The following is a 17,397-nucleotide window of genomic DNA, read 5'->3' on the forward strand; positions in this document are numbered from 1 at the left end:
TATTGTGCAGATATTCATGTCAATCATTAGTATTCTCTGCTTTGAAAGGTAGAAAGAAAACTTAAATTGTGTATTATTTTATCTTGGTTGGGGCTATCTAATGACAGTAAGTATGTAGATAATATCCCATTATGAGGTTCAAGATGACCAGTTTTGCATATATGCTTCTCTCCATTGTTGATAGCAAACAGCAGAGTAGGTACCAACATTTACTGGCTATGTTTTATGTGTTAAGCACTCTACCTATGTAAAGCATCTCATTTATTGCTTAAGACAAATCTTTAAGGTAAGTCTTGATCTATTTTTATGGAAGAGAAAACAAATTCAGAATGGTTAAATCACGTGTGTATGTTCACACATACTTGCAGGTGGCTGGGTCAGAGTTTCAACATAGGTATCAGAGTTTAAAACATATATTGTTTCTGTTAAATATGTTGCCTCATCTTGAAATCCTTTTCATGTCTTTTAAAAAAAAATCAGTAGATTGAATTTTAAAACTACAGGTGTCTTTTGTGCTCACCATGACAGCATAAAATGACAATTGTTTTGAAAATCAAAGGTGAGTTAGGGGGTGGAAGTAATCAAAGAGAAGAAGAAATTAGCAAAGAGAGAAAAATCGCTAATATTCCTCAGCATAGAAAGTGGGAAATATTGGATCTCAATCTCTATTTTATTTCATTTGACTTATTAAGGATCCTTATCTTTTTAAAAAATTCGTGGCACACAAAATGATGTTTTCAAATATGTATACATTTTGGAATGGCTAAATCACGCTAATTAATGTATGCATTTCCTCGCATGTTTATCATTTATTTGTGGTGAGAACACTTAAAATCTCCTCCCTTAGCAATTTTCAAGTGTACAATACATCGTTATTAACTAGAGTCACCATGTTGTACAACAGATCTCTTGAACTTATTTCTCCTAACTTAAACTCTGTATCCTTTAAGCAACGTCTTTCTAATCTCTTCTGGACCTCCAGCCCCAGCTCATGGTAACCATCATTGTACTCTCTGCTTCTTTGAGTTCAAGGTATTTTAGATTCAGTATATAAATGAGATCATGTAGTATTTGTCTTTCTATACCTGGCATATTTCACTAAGCATAATGACCTCCAGTTTCATCCATGTTGTGGCAAATGACAGGATTATCTTCTTTTTTAAGGCTGAATAGTATTTCATTGTGTATGTATACCACATTTTCTTTATTCATTTGTCTGTTGTTGGACACTTAGGTTAATTCTGTATCTTGGCTATTATGAATAATGCTGCAATGAAAATGGGAGTGCATATATCTCTTTAAGATACTGATTTCATTCCTTTGGATATATACCCAGTATTAGGACTTCCAGATCATATGGTACTTCTATTTTTAATTTTTTTAAAGAACTTCCCTACTGTTTTCCATAGTGGCTATAATGATTGACATTTGCACCAACAGAGTGCAGGGGTTCTTTTTCACATCCTTGCCAAAATTTCTTTGTTGTTGTTTTTTTAAAAATAGCCCTTCTAATAGGTGTGGTTTTAATTTGCATTTTCCTAATGATTAGCAATATTGAGCATATTTTCATATAACTGTTGGCCTTTTGTATGTCTTTTTCTGAGAAAAGTTCATTCTGGTCATCTGTTTTAAAAATCAGGTTATTTACTTTCTTGTTATTGAGTTGTTTATGTATTTATTGTTGTTACTGAGTTGAGTTTATGTATTTTGCATATTAACTCCTTATCAGATGTATGATTTGCAAATATTTTCTCCCATTCTGTAGATTGTCTCTTGATTCTGTTGATTGTTCCTTTTCTGTGCAGAGCTTTTAAATTTGATATAATTCAATTTATCTGTTTTTGCTTTTGTTGCCTGTGTTTTGGAGTCATATCCAAAAACATCATTGTCCAGACCAATGTCATGGAGCTTTCCCCTATGTTTTCTTTTAGAGTTACATAATTTCAGTTCTTACATTTAAGTCTTTATTCATTTTGAATTTGTTTGTATATGGTGTAACATAAAGATCTAATTTTATTCTTCTGCATGTGGAAAAGGAATTTTTATCTTTGATAAAATTTTCATGATTCTTTTCCTATCTTCTAGAACATTAATTATAGTAATTTAAAAATCCCTGTATACCTGAATTATCTCTGGAATTATTTCCATTGTCTGTTATTTTTCTCTGTTTCTGTCTCTCTCTCTCTCTCTCTCTCTGTCATTTGTTCTTTTTTGGTCATTTAGTTCTCATTTTAAAAAAGGAAAAGCGGGTGTCAGAATTTTGTTTAAATATAGATGTTGCCTATTAAAGATTGTTCATGTCATTTTCCTCAAAATAAGATTTTCTTTTCACAGGCAAACAGTATCAGCAAACCAACTTAATGCTGACCATAGTTTATTTTAGGCTTTGTTAAGGTGGCATATTTCAATTTTGCCCTCAATCCTGAGGTCTAGCCTTTATTCCTAAAACAGCTTTTCTGGAGTCTCAGCTCAAACCATAGTATGTTTACCAAGGCTCTTCCTATTTAGCAGAGCTTGAGCTCCAGCCTCCATCTCCCCGACACCACGTGACTGCTGAAATCTCTATCCTGTAATTTAGCCTTCTAGGTGCTATTTTAATCTGTTTCTTAGAGTACTACCCCTTGCTGTTCAAGTTAGGAGTTGGCTAATGCCTTAAAGGGAACATCAATGCAGTTTACTTCTCTCTGGTATTATCTTCCTCAAATCCCTTATGCTTTGGTTTACCTGAACTTCTCTGTCTCCTTAGTTGGTAAGGATGGTCCTTTCTCATCTCTTCTCTTCTATCTTACAATGAAATAGCAAGTGCCTGCAGAAAAATTCCTAGCCAAATGTGATGCTCTCATTGGTGCACTTCTCTTTTCTTAGGGATCACGTCCTTCAAGTCTTAAAGTTGATTTCTCTCAAATTCCTTCAAGAAGTTTCATATGGTTTGACTGTGTATCTCATCTTGAATTGTAGTTCCCATAATCCCCACATATCATGGGAAGGACCAGGTGGAGATAATTGAATCATGGGGGCAGTTTCGCTCATCCTGTTCTTGTGATAGTGAGTTAATTCTCATAAGAGCTGATGGTTTCATAAGGGGCTTCCCCTTTCACTGGACACTCATTCTTCCTCTCCCTGCTGCCATGTAAAGAAGGACGTGTTTGCTTCCCCTTCTGCCATGATTGTAAGTTTTCTGAGACCTCCCCAGCCATGCTGAACTGTAACTTAATTAAACTTAATTCCTTTATAAATTACCCAGTCTCAGGTATGTTTTTATTAGCGGCATGAGAACAGACTAATGCACAGTTATTTTACTAATTTTGTCCAGTTTGATAATTACTTTTGATTGGAGGGTTAGTTCAATATAAGTTACTTCATTATGGCTGGAACCAAAAGTATTGCTTCTTTTCAAAGAGGACTCCTTATGAGTTACATTTTAAAGGCAGATGGGACCTTCATTGTTTTATACTTCCTGATGTTTTATCCCTCAAAACTTCTATTTATATATAACTGAGAGTCTAGGGGATACTATGCCCTCTAAGGGCTAGATAAGTTTGGACCTCTCTTTCTATAAGTTTGTACCTAGGGGAAAAGTCTTGTGCACTCCCCAAGCATACTGTGACTTTCAGGGGAACTTGTATTCTGATGATTACATTATAGATTCCTGTTCTCTACCCTGGTGTCAGACTAACTGTAGAAGCAAGCCCCTTTCCTTGATTTTCACAGACAAAACCAAAAATATCCAGTCACACAGGATTTTCTGTGGTTAAAGGCTTTGTGGAAATTTAAGTGATGGGTTGTGGGAGGAGGAACATTTGCAAAATGGAAATGTACACAACATAAATGTAACTTATCTATACATCCTTATTTTTAAAAGTCATGTGGCCACTCTGCCATGTTTTTTGTTTCTTTGTTATTATGCTTTAAGTTCTAGGGTACATGTGCACAACGTGCAGGTTTGTTACATAGGTATACATGTGCCATGTTGGTTTGCCGCCCCCATTAACTTGTCATTTACATTAGGTATTTCTCCTAATGTTATCCCTCCCCCTCCCAACCACCCTACAACAGGCCCCAGGGTGTGATGTTCCCCGCCCTGTGTCCAAGTGTTCTCATTGTTCAATTCCTACCTATGAGTGTCCTTGTGATAGTTTGCTCAGAATGATGGTTTCCAGCTTCATCCATGTCCCTACAAAGGACATTAACTCATCCTTTTTTATGGCTGCATAGTATTCCATGGTGTATATGTGCCACATTTTCTTAATCCAGTCTATCATTGTTGGACATTTGGGTTGGTTCCAAGTCTTTGCTATTGTGAATAATGCCACAATAAACATATGTGTGCATGTGTCTTTATGGCAGTATTATTTATAATCCTTTGGATATATACCCAGTAATGGGATCACTGGGTCAAATGGTATTTCTGGTTTTAGATCCTTGAGGAATTGCCACACTGTCTTCCACAATGGTTGAACTAGTTTACAGTCACACCAACAGTGTAAAAGTGTTCCTATTTCTCCATATCCTCTCCAACATCTGTTGTTTCCTGACTTTTTAATGATTGCCATTCTAACTGGTGTGAGATGGTATCTCATTGTGGTTTTGATTTGCTTTCTCTGATGACCAGTGATGATGAGCATTTCTTCATGTGTCTGTTGGCTGCATAAGTGTCTTCTTTTCAGAAGTGTCTGTTCATATTCTTCACCCACTTTTTGATGGGGTTGTTTGTTTTTTTCTTGTAAATTTGTTTATGTCCTTTGTAGATTCCGGGTATTAGCCCTTTGTCAGGTGGGTAGATGGCAGAAATGTTCTCCCATTCTGTAGGTTGCCTGTTCACTCTGATGGTAGTTTCTTTTGCTGTGCAGAAGCTCTCTAGTTTAATTAGATCCCATTTGTCAATTTTGGCTTTTGTTGCCATTGCTTTTGGTCTTTTAGTCATGAAGGCTTTGCCCATGCTTATGTCCTGAATGGTATTCCCTAGGTTTTCTTCTAGGGGTTTTATGGTTTTAGGTCTAACATTTAAGTCTTTAATCCATCTTGAATTAATTTTTGTATAAGGCGTAAGGAAGGGATCCAGTTTCTCATATGGCTAGCCAGTTTTCCCAGCACCATTTATTAAATAGGGAATCCTTTCCCCATTTGTTTTTGTCAGGTTTGTCAAAGATCAGGTTTGTCAAAGATAGATGTGTGGGATTCAACCAACCATCAATCAAAATCATCAAAAAGTGGTGTCTGTACTAAATATGTACACACTTTTTTTCTTATAACTCCCTAAACAATACAGTATAACAACTATTTACATAGAATTTACATTGTATTAGGTATTATAAGTAATCTAGAGATGATTTAGAGTATACAGGAGGATGTGCATAGGTTATACTATGCCATTTTATATCAGGGCTTAGAGCATCTGAGGATTTTCATATCTGCAGGACGTCCTGGAACCAGTCTCTCAGATACTAAGGGACCACTGTACCTATATAATGATAATTCATTGCAAAAGTTTCAGAGTAGTCCTATGCATTCAGTTAACACAAATATAAATAAACATAATTGAATGCAAAAGTTTCATACTAGTAGTATGCATAAAGTTAATAGAGGACAAAATGGAAGAATATATCCATAATGTCTAAACCCATAAGGGTTTGGTCAAAAAGTAAAAAGTATTACTGTTAGAAAAATGGGCAAAATATATGTACAGGCAATGTGTAGATGAAGAAACACAAAAGACAACAAGCAGATAAAAAATATGCTCAAAAACATTAGAAATATAAAAATGAAAATAAAAAACAAAGGCGTAAACTTTTAAATTCTTAGAATACCAACCTTATGGAGAAGATTAATAAAAGTGTATAGGAACTTATGCAGTTATTGGTGGAGAATATAGTCTTGTGTATCCATTTTGCAGAAAAATATGTCACTACTTAGTCCATTTAAATATATATACAGCCTATGACCTCTCAATTTCAAAGTGTATCCAAAAATTTTTCATACAGGTCTATAACGGGGATCGTATGGGGATGTTCATTGTAGCTCTGCTTATTGTGGACAAGAGTTAAAAGCAACCTGGGTATTCATCACTGGAAGACCAGGTTCAATAAAATATGGTGCATAACAGAATTCTGTATAGCAGTGACAGTATATGTAAGTATGTAAAATGTAGGATTTATTGACAAGAAACAGAATGATATCTAAAACAATACCACTTGTGTAAATTAAAATGTACTCAAATCAGTGTACAATTTCATAAGCTAATTATAAACTAAAATACCAGAGGAATTTCTATACATTGAAATACCAAAGACTGTCAATACCTAAGACAGTCCAGAAGAAGAACAAAATTTGAGGATTTATGCTGTCACACTAACAAAACTTTAGAAACTAAACCTACAGTAATTCAGCCAAAGAGGTATGAATGCAAGGCTGTACAATTTCAATAGAACAGGCTCCACAAACAGGCCCACACTTTATGGTCACCTGATTTATCACAAGTTGCTATAGTGAAAAAAATGGCAGTTTAGACTATCAATTAATGATGATGTATTAACTTAAAGCTTATATGGAAGAAAATAAACCTTGGCCTAAAAGTTGGCCCATGAGATACTTAAAACTCAATTCCAGATGGATTGCAGACCTAAACGAAAGAAAAAACAATAAAGTTTCTAGAAGAAAACATTGCAGAATATCATTATGACCTTGGAATAGCAAATATTTCTTGAGGAGGACATGGACTGTAATAACAATAAAGGAAAGAGAAATTTACTAAAATGAAGAACTTTTATTCATCAAAAGACACCAGTAACAGAATAAAAAGGGAAGCTGAAGAATGGGAGAAGATATTTGTATCACATATATTTGAAAAAGAAAGAATATCCCGAATGTATTAAAACTCCTAAAAATAAGTAAGAAAAAGACATATACTTCAGTTTTTAAAATGAGGAAAACGATCGGGCACTTTTCAAGTGGCTGATATCCAAATGGTCACTTGCCATTATCCAAATGGCATATCCAAATGGCCAACTCTTTGATCATTTACTTCTTGTACACCTCTTCCCTCCTCAGTCTTTTATCTAAGTTAGTAAATGACATCATCATCTACTCTATTGCTCATAGTAAAATAATTTAATAAATTATAGTGAGAATGATATGATTAGTATCAAGATAAGTAATTGAGATTAGCAGAAATAGCACCCAAGATGCCAAAATAATTAAAAGGAAATATGAATAGGTAACTCAAGAAAAGTTTTGAAGGCATTACTTAGAAGATTTTCTTTTCTTTTATTCTGCTTCTCCATATTTCAATAATGCTGGAGAAATCTTTAGCAATTCATAAGTTTTACTTGTCAACTTAAGGAAGAAGATGCCATCTAGGAATTTCATAGCTAGAGAAGTCAGTGCCTGGCTTCAAATCTTCAAAGGACAGACTGATTCTCATTAGGAGCTAATGCAGCTGGTGACTTTAAGTTGAGGCTAATGCTCATTTGTCATTCCAAAAATCCTAGGGCCCTTAAGAAGTATGCTAAATCTTTTCTGCCTGTACTCTATAAATGGAACAACAAAGCCTAGATGTAGTACATCTGTTTACAGTATGGTTTACTGAATATTTTAAGCCCACTGTTGAGACCTAGTGCTCAGAATAAAAGATTCCTTTCAAAATATTACTGCTCATTCATTGACAGTGTACCTTGTTACCCAAGAGCTCTGATGGAGATATGCAAGGATATTAATGCAGTTCTCATGCCTGCTAACACAACATCTATTCTGTAGCCCATAGATGAGGTGTAATTTCAACTTTCAAGTCTTATTATTGAAGAAATATATTTTGTAAAGCTATAGCTGCCATAGATAGTGATTTCTTTGATGGATCTGGGTGAATTAAGTTGAAAACACTCTGGAAAAATTTTGGCATTCTAGATGCCATTAAGAATATGTGTGATTCCTGGGAGGAGGTCCAAAATATCAACATTAACAGGAGTTTGGAAGAAGTTGACTTTAATCCTCATGGATGACTGAGGGGTTCCAAACTTAAATGAAGGAAGTCAGTGCAGATTTGGTGGAGATAGCAAAAGAACTAGAATTAGAAGTGGAGCCTGAAGATGTGACTGAATTGCTGCAATTTTATGATAAAACTTTAACATATAAGAAGTTGCTTCTTTAATTTTATTTATTTATTTATTTATTTATTGAGATAGGGCCTCACTCTGTTGCACAGGCTGGAGTGCGGTGGCATGATCACAGCTCATTGGAGCCTTGACCTCCTGGGCCCAAGAGATCCTCCAACCTCAGCCTCCCATGCACGGGCATGCACCACCACACCTGGCTAATTCTTTTTTATATTTGTAGAGATGAGGTCTCGCTATATTGCTTAGGCTGGTCTCAAACTCCTGGGCTCAAGCAATCCTCCTGCCTCAGCCTCCCAAAGTGTTGGGATTACAGGTGTTAGCCACCATACCCAGCCAGGAGTTGCTTCTTATGAATGAGTGAAGTGGTTTCTTGAGATGGAATCTACTCATGGTGAAGATGTTGCGAACATTGTTGAAATGACAACAAAGGATTTAGAATATTACATGAACTTAGTTTATAAAGCAGTGGCAAGGTTTGAAAGGCTTGACTCCAATTTCAAAAGAAGTTCTACTGTGGGTAAAATGCTATCAAACTGTACCGTATGGTACAAAGAAATCACTCATGAAAGGAATAGTCCAATTGATGTCACAAACTTCATTGTTGTTTTATTTTCAAAAATTGCCACAGCCACCCCAGCCTTCAGCAGCCACCACCCTGATTAGTCAGCAGCCATCAACATCAAAGCAAAACCCTTCACCAACAAAGAGATTACAACATACTGCAGACTCAGATGATTGTTAACATTTTGTAGCAATACATTTTTTTTTTTTTTAGATGAAGTCTCGCTCTTGTTGCCCAGGCTGGAGTGCAATGACACGATCTCGGCTTACCGAGCTCCATCTCCCTGATTCAAGCGATTCTCCTGCCTCAGCCTCCCGAGTAGCTGGGATTACAGGCATGTGCCACCATGCCCGGCTAATTTTGTATTTTTAGTAGAGATGGGGTTTCTCCATGTTGGTCAGGCTGGTCTCGAACTCCCTACCTCAGGTGATCTGCCTGCCTCAGCTTCCCAAAGTACTGGGATTACAGGCGTGAGCCACTGCGCCCGGCCAATAAAATATTTTTAATTAAGATATGTATGTTGTTTTTAGACATATATAAGTCTATTAATGCACACTTAATAGACTACAGTATAATGTAAAAATGACTTTTATATCCACTGGAAAACAAAAATTTCATATGACTCACTTTACTGAGATAGTAACTTTATTGTAGTGGTTTGGAAGTGGTCTGAGGTATGCCTGTATCATAACTCAGTTTCAGGGGATTCATTGACCCTTTCAATATCGTATAGAGAGTCCATAAAATTCCAATTAAAAATATACATGTTAAAATATCCTGAGGGAAATATAGTGGCCCTTGTCTCCTTTCGCAGATTCATGTATAAGTAGACACACACACACACACACACACACACGTGCACACACACAAATATATAACCAAGCAACCTGCAAAGAAGGCATGGGATAAACATCATTAACAGATGCCATTTCTGATTGCTTTCTCTGTGATAGACACTGTGTATGCATTATCTGGTGAAATCTTTATGACAGTCATGCAACTTGGGTACAGTTATATTCACCAGCTGTACAAAGTATGTGTTTCCTTTGTCAGGAATAAGCTGAACTTTAATGTATGAGTCAACTTGCCTTCAGTAGCCCATGGGGGCAGGGAAGAATGTGTTTGTGGGAGCACAGGGGGCATTGTGGGAGTGGGAGCTGAAACATACCTACCTGACCATGACAAATGAGATTCAATATAGTGATTCTCCCTGCCTCCACTTGTATCCTCTTATGACCTCAAGGCTACAGGAGTAATCTTTGTAAAATATAAATCAAACTGTGTCATTTTGCTGCTTGAAATAGATCCCCATGGGCTGGTAGTAACATCCAGACTTTTTATCGTAACTTTCAAGGTTCTAAGCCTTCCTTCCCCAGCCTGCCTTTCAAAGTTATCTGATGCCATCTTGCCTCCAGCGTTACACTCCAGCAAACTGGCCTGCTTTCCCTTCCTTAGGGAGGCAGGCTCCACCCACCTCACTCCCTCCCTCCCCTCCTCCCCACCTCTGCTGCCTCAGGGCCTTTGCATTTGATCTTCTTTCTTCCTGTTGTGCTACTCCTCTGCCCTTACCTGACAGTCTGCTCTGGAGTTTGCCCTCTCCCAGTTATCCTCTGTTATATCACCTTGTTTGTCTTTTTTCATGGCATTTAGCAGGATCTAATATTATTTTAATTTGTATATTTTCTTGCTCATGATTAGTTTCTCCTACCAAAACCTATTTTATGAAACCTTTGTCTTGTTCTATACTATAGCCCCAGTGCCTAGGTCAGAGCCTAATGCAGAGTCAACATTTAATACATATTCAATGAATGAATGAACAAATGTCAATAAGTTTACTTTGGTGCCTGGAACTAATGTTAAGTTTTAAGAAAATGAAGAAAGTCCTGAAGACAGCGGCCTCTATGGCCAGTAAGTAGAGTCTAAAATGAGAAGCAAAAAACAATTTAGGATTATATCTGTTAGACATAGCAAAGCCAAGAAAAGTATCAATACTAGGATTTGAAAGAACAAATTGAAAGAACGGCCAAATTGAATAACAACATTTTTCACTTCCCCTAAGTTCAGGAAAAGAGATTTTCAAAAGCAACATGAGGAATTTAAGCTGAATAATAGGGGAAAAATAAAGATTGCAATCTGAGTAATATTTCTCCAGGTGGTTTGATATAGTAAGTAGAGTTAAAATAAAAGATCTGCCTTCAAATCTCAGCTAACGCGCCCATTTTCTACATCTAATTTCCATGAACTATTGAGTTAGGTCTACTTGAACCTCTTGGCACTGGGCAATTTCTTGTGTAATTAAGCTGTGCTATATCCATGAGATTCGACTTCATGATTCCTTCCTTAGATAAAAACAAGCCTGACTAGATCTTTCGAATGAAGTTTTTGATTTGCAAACATCTCTTGATGCCTATGTGACTATATTACGATTTAATTCAATTCAAGAATGTACTGAAAAGGGAGCTATTCCAAGAAAAGACTTATTTTAAATTTAGTCCCCATTTCAGTCTGAAATAAAATTGGGCTGCTTAGAAGCAATTTTCTTGAAAATGATTTATCGAATATTAATAATTTTTTAAATCATATCTGACAGCCCAGATACTTAATTCTTCAAAAGTAGCCTGTGTGTAGGTGTGCATCTGCTAGCAGAGTCCTGCATAATAACAGAACATAATTAATTCTTCACTTTTCTGAGATAATTGTTCTTAGAAAATTGCATACTAAAGGACTCACATGTCATTTTACCATGTCAGCTTTCCTTGTTATCTCAGGCCCAACAAGTGTTTTGTCAGTTGTGTACTTTAAAATACTCTCCCTCAGGAAGCAAAAACACTTCCATGAAATACCTTGCAGTGAACTGTTTTACCCTTTTATGCTGCTTAAGAAAATGTTAGATAGGAAAATCTCATTAAATAATGGCCTGGAAATTGTACTTGGATCCAGTATGTTTTTTTGTTGTTGCTGTTGTTTTTTGTTTTTTGTTTTTGAGATGGAGTCTCGCAGCATCGCCCGGGCTGGAATGCAGTGGCGCGATCTCGGCTCACTGCAACCTCTGCCTCCGGGGTTCAAGTGATTCTCCTGCCTCAGCCTCCCAAGTAGCTGGGATTACAGGCACCCGTCACAGTATGTTTTTTATATTCTGAAACTTTCCTCCTACTGATGTCTTTCAGTAGATTCAGAAGTGATTGTGGCAAACATAGTATCTTGAAGGAAGAGATCGTGTTTTGATTAGCATCTCCCGAGCCTAGTTTTGTGTTTATGTTCATGGTATTGAGGAAATAAAGATCAATTTGGACTTCTTGCAACTGTTAATACATCCTACTTCCTGACTGCAGCAAAATGACTCTCAGTGCCCCTTCTCCTCTTAGTGATTGCCTAAGATGACAGCTTCATTCCCTTTATTATTATCCACCTTCTTCCCATCTTCATTGTTTTCTCAGTGAGGACTGGACTCTACTGGACTCTACTGGAGTCCAAGGTCATGTTCCCTTCTAACCCTGAAGTTCTAGACTCCTACCTCAGAGAAATGAAAGCTTGATACTCCGTAAATCAAAGGAAAGTAGTTACTTTCACCCTTTCTCAAATTATATTTGATTTTTTTTAATTCTTATTTTAGGATAGAGCTAGTGTGGGACATTGCAAAAGGGCCATCCTGGGAATCCTGTTAGGTTTGGAGGTAATTCAGAATGAGGACATTGATTGTAAACAATAGAAATTCAACTCAAATATAGCGTTAAAAGAAGGGGAGATTTAATGTAAGAATTCCAAGTTATCTAATGGGATCAAATAAAACACATGCACACATACCACACGTACCCGCTGGATCTCAGGAACTCTTACAGTCAGGCTCTCAAACTCTAAACATTATCTCTCTGTTTCTTACTTTTCCTTTTCTCTGCATTTCCTCTTCATTCTTCTCTCCTTCAGTAGACTTGCCATCTTATTGCCTGCATCCAAATGGCAGAAATATGGTCTCAGACATCAGCTCTTCAATTTAAATAGGAGCAGAGTAAGGTGGACTTTCTTAGTTGATTCTAGATTCTTGTGTAAAGACTCTGAGTGGTTCAGATTTAAGTCACATGCCCATCCAGCTTTCACTAATTATTGTGAGTGGCAGAGTGATCGGGGGCTTCAAGGATGAAGAGAGATCACCCTGTGGTAGCATGGTGGTTTCCATGGAATCCCTGAGGGCTGAAGAGTTGAGATAAGAGACAAGAACGAGAAAGAGGGTGGGTAGGCAGAGGTAGCTGCTGGACACATAAAGCAAAGATAGAAATTGTATGAATTGTGGGTCTCCTTTGTGCTGTGGCATTATAGTTTGTCTCCATGCAATCATATCTCAGCAACATTTTCACAGAAACCCAATCCCTTATAAAAAATATATTAAAATAAAAGCATATCAAATAGGGAGCACATAAAAAGCTTTAAAATATGCTGCAGTGGCTCATGCTTCATCTTTTCTGGGTTCTCTCCTGTGTGGCCTCTTGTTAGTCAAAGAGCACGACATATACCCTGCAAAGAGATCAACCACATTTTTAGTGGCATCTGGATATTTCAACTTACGTTTGCAAGTTGAACAGTAAGCAGTTAGATTTTTAAGTTTGTTTATGGGGAAGGGGAGTTTAGTTGGGCTGGGAAAGGGAGAGAAAGAAAAGGCCACCTGCCATACCATGAACAAGACAAAAAAGTTTTTCTTTCTTTTCTTCCCTGGTTGCTTCCATCCTGAAGAGAACAGCAGATGTTCAGCCTTAAATAAAGTGTTAAATTTGCATATGCACACACATACCCACAAACAGGCATGGCTCCATTTACATGTATTCCTTGAGAATGAAAAACAACCTACTGCTATATCCACCAGGAATCTGCATACCTGCTCTACGGTTACTTGGCAGGAAGAGGGGGATGTGGAGCAAGGGTCGTCCATTCCATGCTACATTCTGGATAGTTGTTTAGGCCTATGAAGTGCAGTGTTTGCCCTCTGTAGAGTTCTTCTGCAGGCTGGGTTAACAAAGCCACACACTCACGACAAAGGCTCCATGAAAAGAGGATGATGTACATACTGTTGATAGTATAGTAGCTCCTAGGAGCCAAGCTGCATGCTAAGCACTTTACAAACATTAACTTATTCTCACAACAGCTTTAGAAATAAGTTGTATAAGTTTATGCTCTAGATAAGGAGACTAATTAAGGATGAAAGAGGAAAGAAAAACTGGTCCAGAATCCTTTAGCAAGTAAGCAAGGGAGATCAATTACTGGAATTTAAGTCCCAAACCACCTGACTTCAAAACCCAGTTGAAACTTAGTATAAGTTTATCCATCAAAACAAAGTTATTGATTCATGGTCAGTTGCCTAATCCTGTGATTACTGAATGCCAGCTAAGTTAATGGAGCATTCATAGGAAACATGTTTCCATGGGAGAATCAGCTTCATGAGCCAAATGCTTAAGTAAAAAATGAAGCACAGCACTTTTTGATAATTTATTAAGCTGTACACTTTTGACTTATGCACTTTTTTCTGTATGCTATACTTCAATTAGAAAGTTTTTAAAAAATGAATTATAAGAATTCTACCAAGTTACAAGTGAATAATTCAGTTGTGCACATATGATTTCCTTGAGAACAGTTACTGTGTTTTAATTCATTTTTGCAATTCTTTTTTTAATGGGATTGCTGGTACAAAGTATGTGCTTGATGAAAGCTTATTGGAATTTAATCACTTCATTCGTGTGTGTGTGTGTGTGTGTGTGTGTGTGTGTGTGTGTGTTAATATCCACAGAATAACAGAATGTTAGAACACAAAGGCACTTTATATACCATCCAGTAAAGCTTTTTCTTTGGTGATATGGTCTGGCTCTGTGTCTCCACCCAAATCTCATCTTGTAGTTCTCATAATTCCCACTGTTGTGGGAGGGACCAAGTGGGAGATAATGAATCATGTGGGCAGGTCTTTCCTGTGCTGTTCTTATGATAGTGAATGAGTCTCATGAGACCTGATTGTTTTATAAGGAGTTTCCTGCACAAGCTCTTTTTGCCTGCTGTCATCCGTGTAAGATGTGACTTGCTCCTCCTTGCCTTCCACCATGATTGTGAGGCCTCCCCAGCCATGTGGGACTGTAAGTCCATTAAACCTCTTTCTTTTGTAAATTGCCCAGTCTCAGGTATGTCTTTTTCAGCAGCATGAAAATGGACTAATACAATTGGATAACAAGTGGCATAAAAATTCAGTCACTGATTAGATATATAATATAAGTGAATTACATACCTACGTTAATCAGAATATCTCCTTTGCAGAGAGGACATTCACATTTGGGTAAATCTCCCATGGACATCAAGCATGTGTTTCAAATAAGATTTAGTCAAATAAACAAAATACATCTCATCTTTTTTTACTTTCTATTGTCAACTGAATATTTAGTAGCATACCTACTTGCTACATAGAGGTAAGAATGTCAATGTTATTAAGTATTATGAGCAAGGTAATTTGTTTATATTACCTTATTTAATTTAACTTTTAATCCTTGCATTGTTTCTGGGAGTTTGGATTATTTTTTGGCTTCCCAAACAAGGGAACTGAATATCCAAGTAGTTTACTGCCTGAGATTACAAAATTAGTGAAAGAATCAAACAGAATAAAATCAAGTCAAACTCATGGTCTTCTGCATACAAGCCTAATACATTTGTCCACTAACATAATCTGCCACAAATCAGAGAGAAATGGGTTAGTCTTCTTCTGATTTATAGCATAAGCTATACTGAATTTCTGGAATAACATTCAGTTTAATTTTCTTTAACTTAATTCTATTGCTCGTCATATCTCATCAGAAACCGACTGGAACTAAACATTTTAGGAAAGACATCTGATTAACAAGAGGACAAGTAAGGTGACAAAATATCCATACCTTGGCCATTTGACTTGCCCGCTCCCCTTGTATTTGTGCTCTTATTTGCTCGTAAATCCATCCATTTATTAAATAACCCTATGGTCACAGACTGGCTCTGGGAGAATTTCTTCCAACTCAAGTATACGTTTTTCAGTCTGCTATTTACATTATTGTTCTTCATCCTTCCCTTGCTCCATCTTTAAGAGTAAATTTGTGAAATCACCACTCCACTATCATTTCAAATGTACAAAACAGTATTTTACTTTCTTCCCAGACTGTTTCATTCTTGTAAGAAGATGCAGGTCTTCTTATTAGTGGAAATAAATGAAAATCTCTTTGGAGTGTGAATGTATCATATTTGCCAACCAGTAACACATTCCGAGAACTTCTTGTATACACACACAAACTGATGCACACACATACATTTATGTAGAGGGATTGAGAACACAAGTGAAAGAAGCAATGTCTTTAATTTAGATTTTCATTCACATTTTTCAGTCAACCTGCAAATATTTTACCTGTGGATATGTTAGGACTTTTTAAAACATAATTCTATTATGCTTTCTGTCCAAGAATTATGCTTTTTGTCCAGGATTTTCAGAATAATCCTGAAGGTTTTATCATGGTAAATATTTCACTGTTTGAGGCTGTGCCAGGATAATAACATTTCACAGGTCATCCTTAGGCATGTGGGGCATTTCTTCTGTTGGCCCTCTAAATCCCAAACCAGTTATCCCTTTAATCCCAGTTCTCAAACTCAACTGTTAGATTTAGTGCATGGTATGATTTAAACTGTGTACATGAGCTAAGTTGATGGAAATTAAATTAAAATTTAAAACAAATTGCAAAATCCCAGGATAAACATATTTAATAGTGCTTTTCCCACAAAATTCCCCCAAAGGGTGTAGACAGCAGAGAGGATGACATATGGTGGAGGCAGTCTGCTTACAGCGCAGCACAGACTGTGCTCAGCAGGCAGATCTGGAGGCCTCCGGTTTGATCAGATTCAAGGCATCTATTTGCTCACCATTTAAACCCAGCATGCCAGGATGCCAAAAGAGCGGCAGCTTTGAGTGGAGGAAACAGCAGCCAAGTCATTAGAAATACAAAGCAAGCTAAATGCCAAATTAAGGGGAAAACTGAAGTACCTCGAAATTATGAATGTGAAGGCCAGCATGTGGTGATGACAACTCTGTAAGGGTCAGGGGACCCAGGAAGATGCATTTCTGTCAAATGAATTGGGATTCAAAGGGTTTGGTTTCCAGGTCATTGAAGAAAATAATTAAGGAAAATTCTGATACGAATGTATACAACATACTAAACATTTAATGATGTAATTCCACTTGTATTTTCCACTGTTAAGATTAATGTCTTTGAAAGCGGAACATATGATGACTGATTCGTGTGACTGCATTTTGCCAGCATTCATAAACAGTCCCGAGTCTGATTATTGCTAATGAAGCATATTTATATCCTAGGTTATACAGTTTACATTTTCCTTTGAGGCTAATATTCAGTCTTCCATCTTGATAGTACAAAATGTTAGCATCATATATAGAGAACAACGAAATAGGATTCTATCAAAAAGAGCAATGAAGAGGATCCAGAAATCCTGACTATTAGACTCAATACACATACAACTAAGGCCAGAATTGTTCCTCCAAAGAATCTAAAGCTTTGAGTTTCCTGCAACCCCCAAAGAAACAACTAAACAAGCACAGTTTGATCCAAAAGATTGGAAGCTTAAAGGGCCAGAATTGCACAAATTTTTGTAAATATTCATTGAGGTATCATCCTTCCAATGGGGTCACTTGTCTATATTTTGCTAAATGAAAATAATAGTCTTAAG

General features: G+C 36.8%; 1 protein-coding gene across 4 annotated transcripts in view; it reads left to right on the forward strand.

The window, feature by feature from the left end:
- The window catches only part of KCNH8 (potassium voltage-gated channel subfamily H member 8), a 398,058-nt gene that overhangs the window by 309,100 nt on the left and 71,561 nt on the right, over positions 1-17,397 (forward strand). The gene's annotated exons all lie outside the window — the stretch shown is intronic.

Source organism: Pan paniscus, chromosome 2 (assembly GCF_029289425.2).
Source record: "Pan paniscus chromosome 2, NHGRI_mPanPan1-v2.0_pri, whole genome shotgun sequence".
Taxonomy (NCBI): Eukaryota; Metazoa; Chordata; class Mammalia; order Primates; family Hominidae; genus Pan; species Pan paniscus.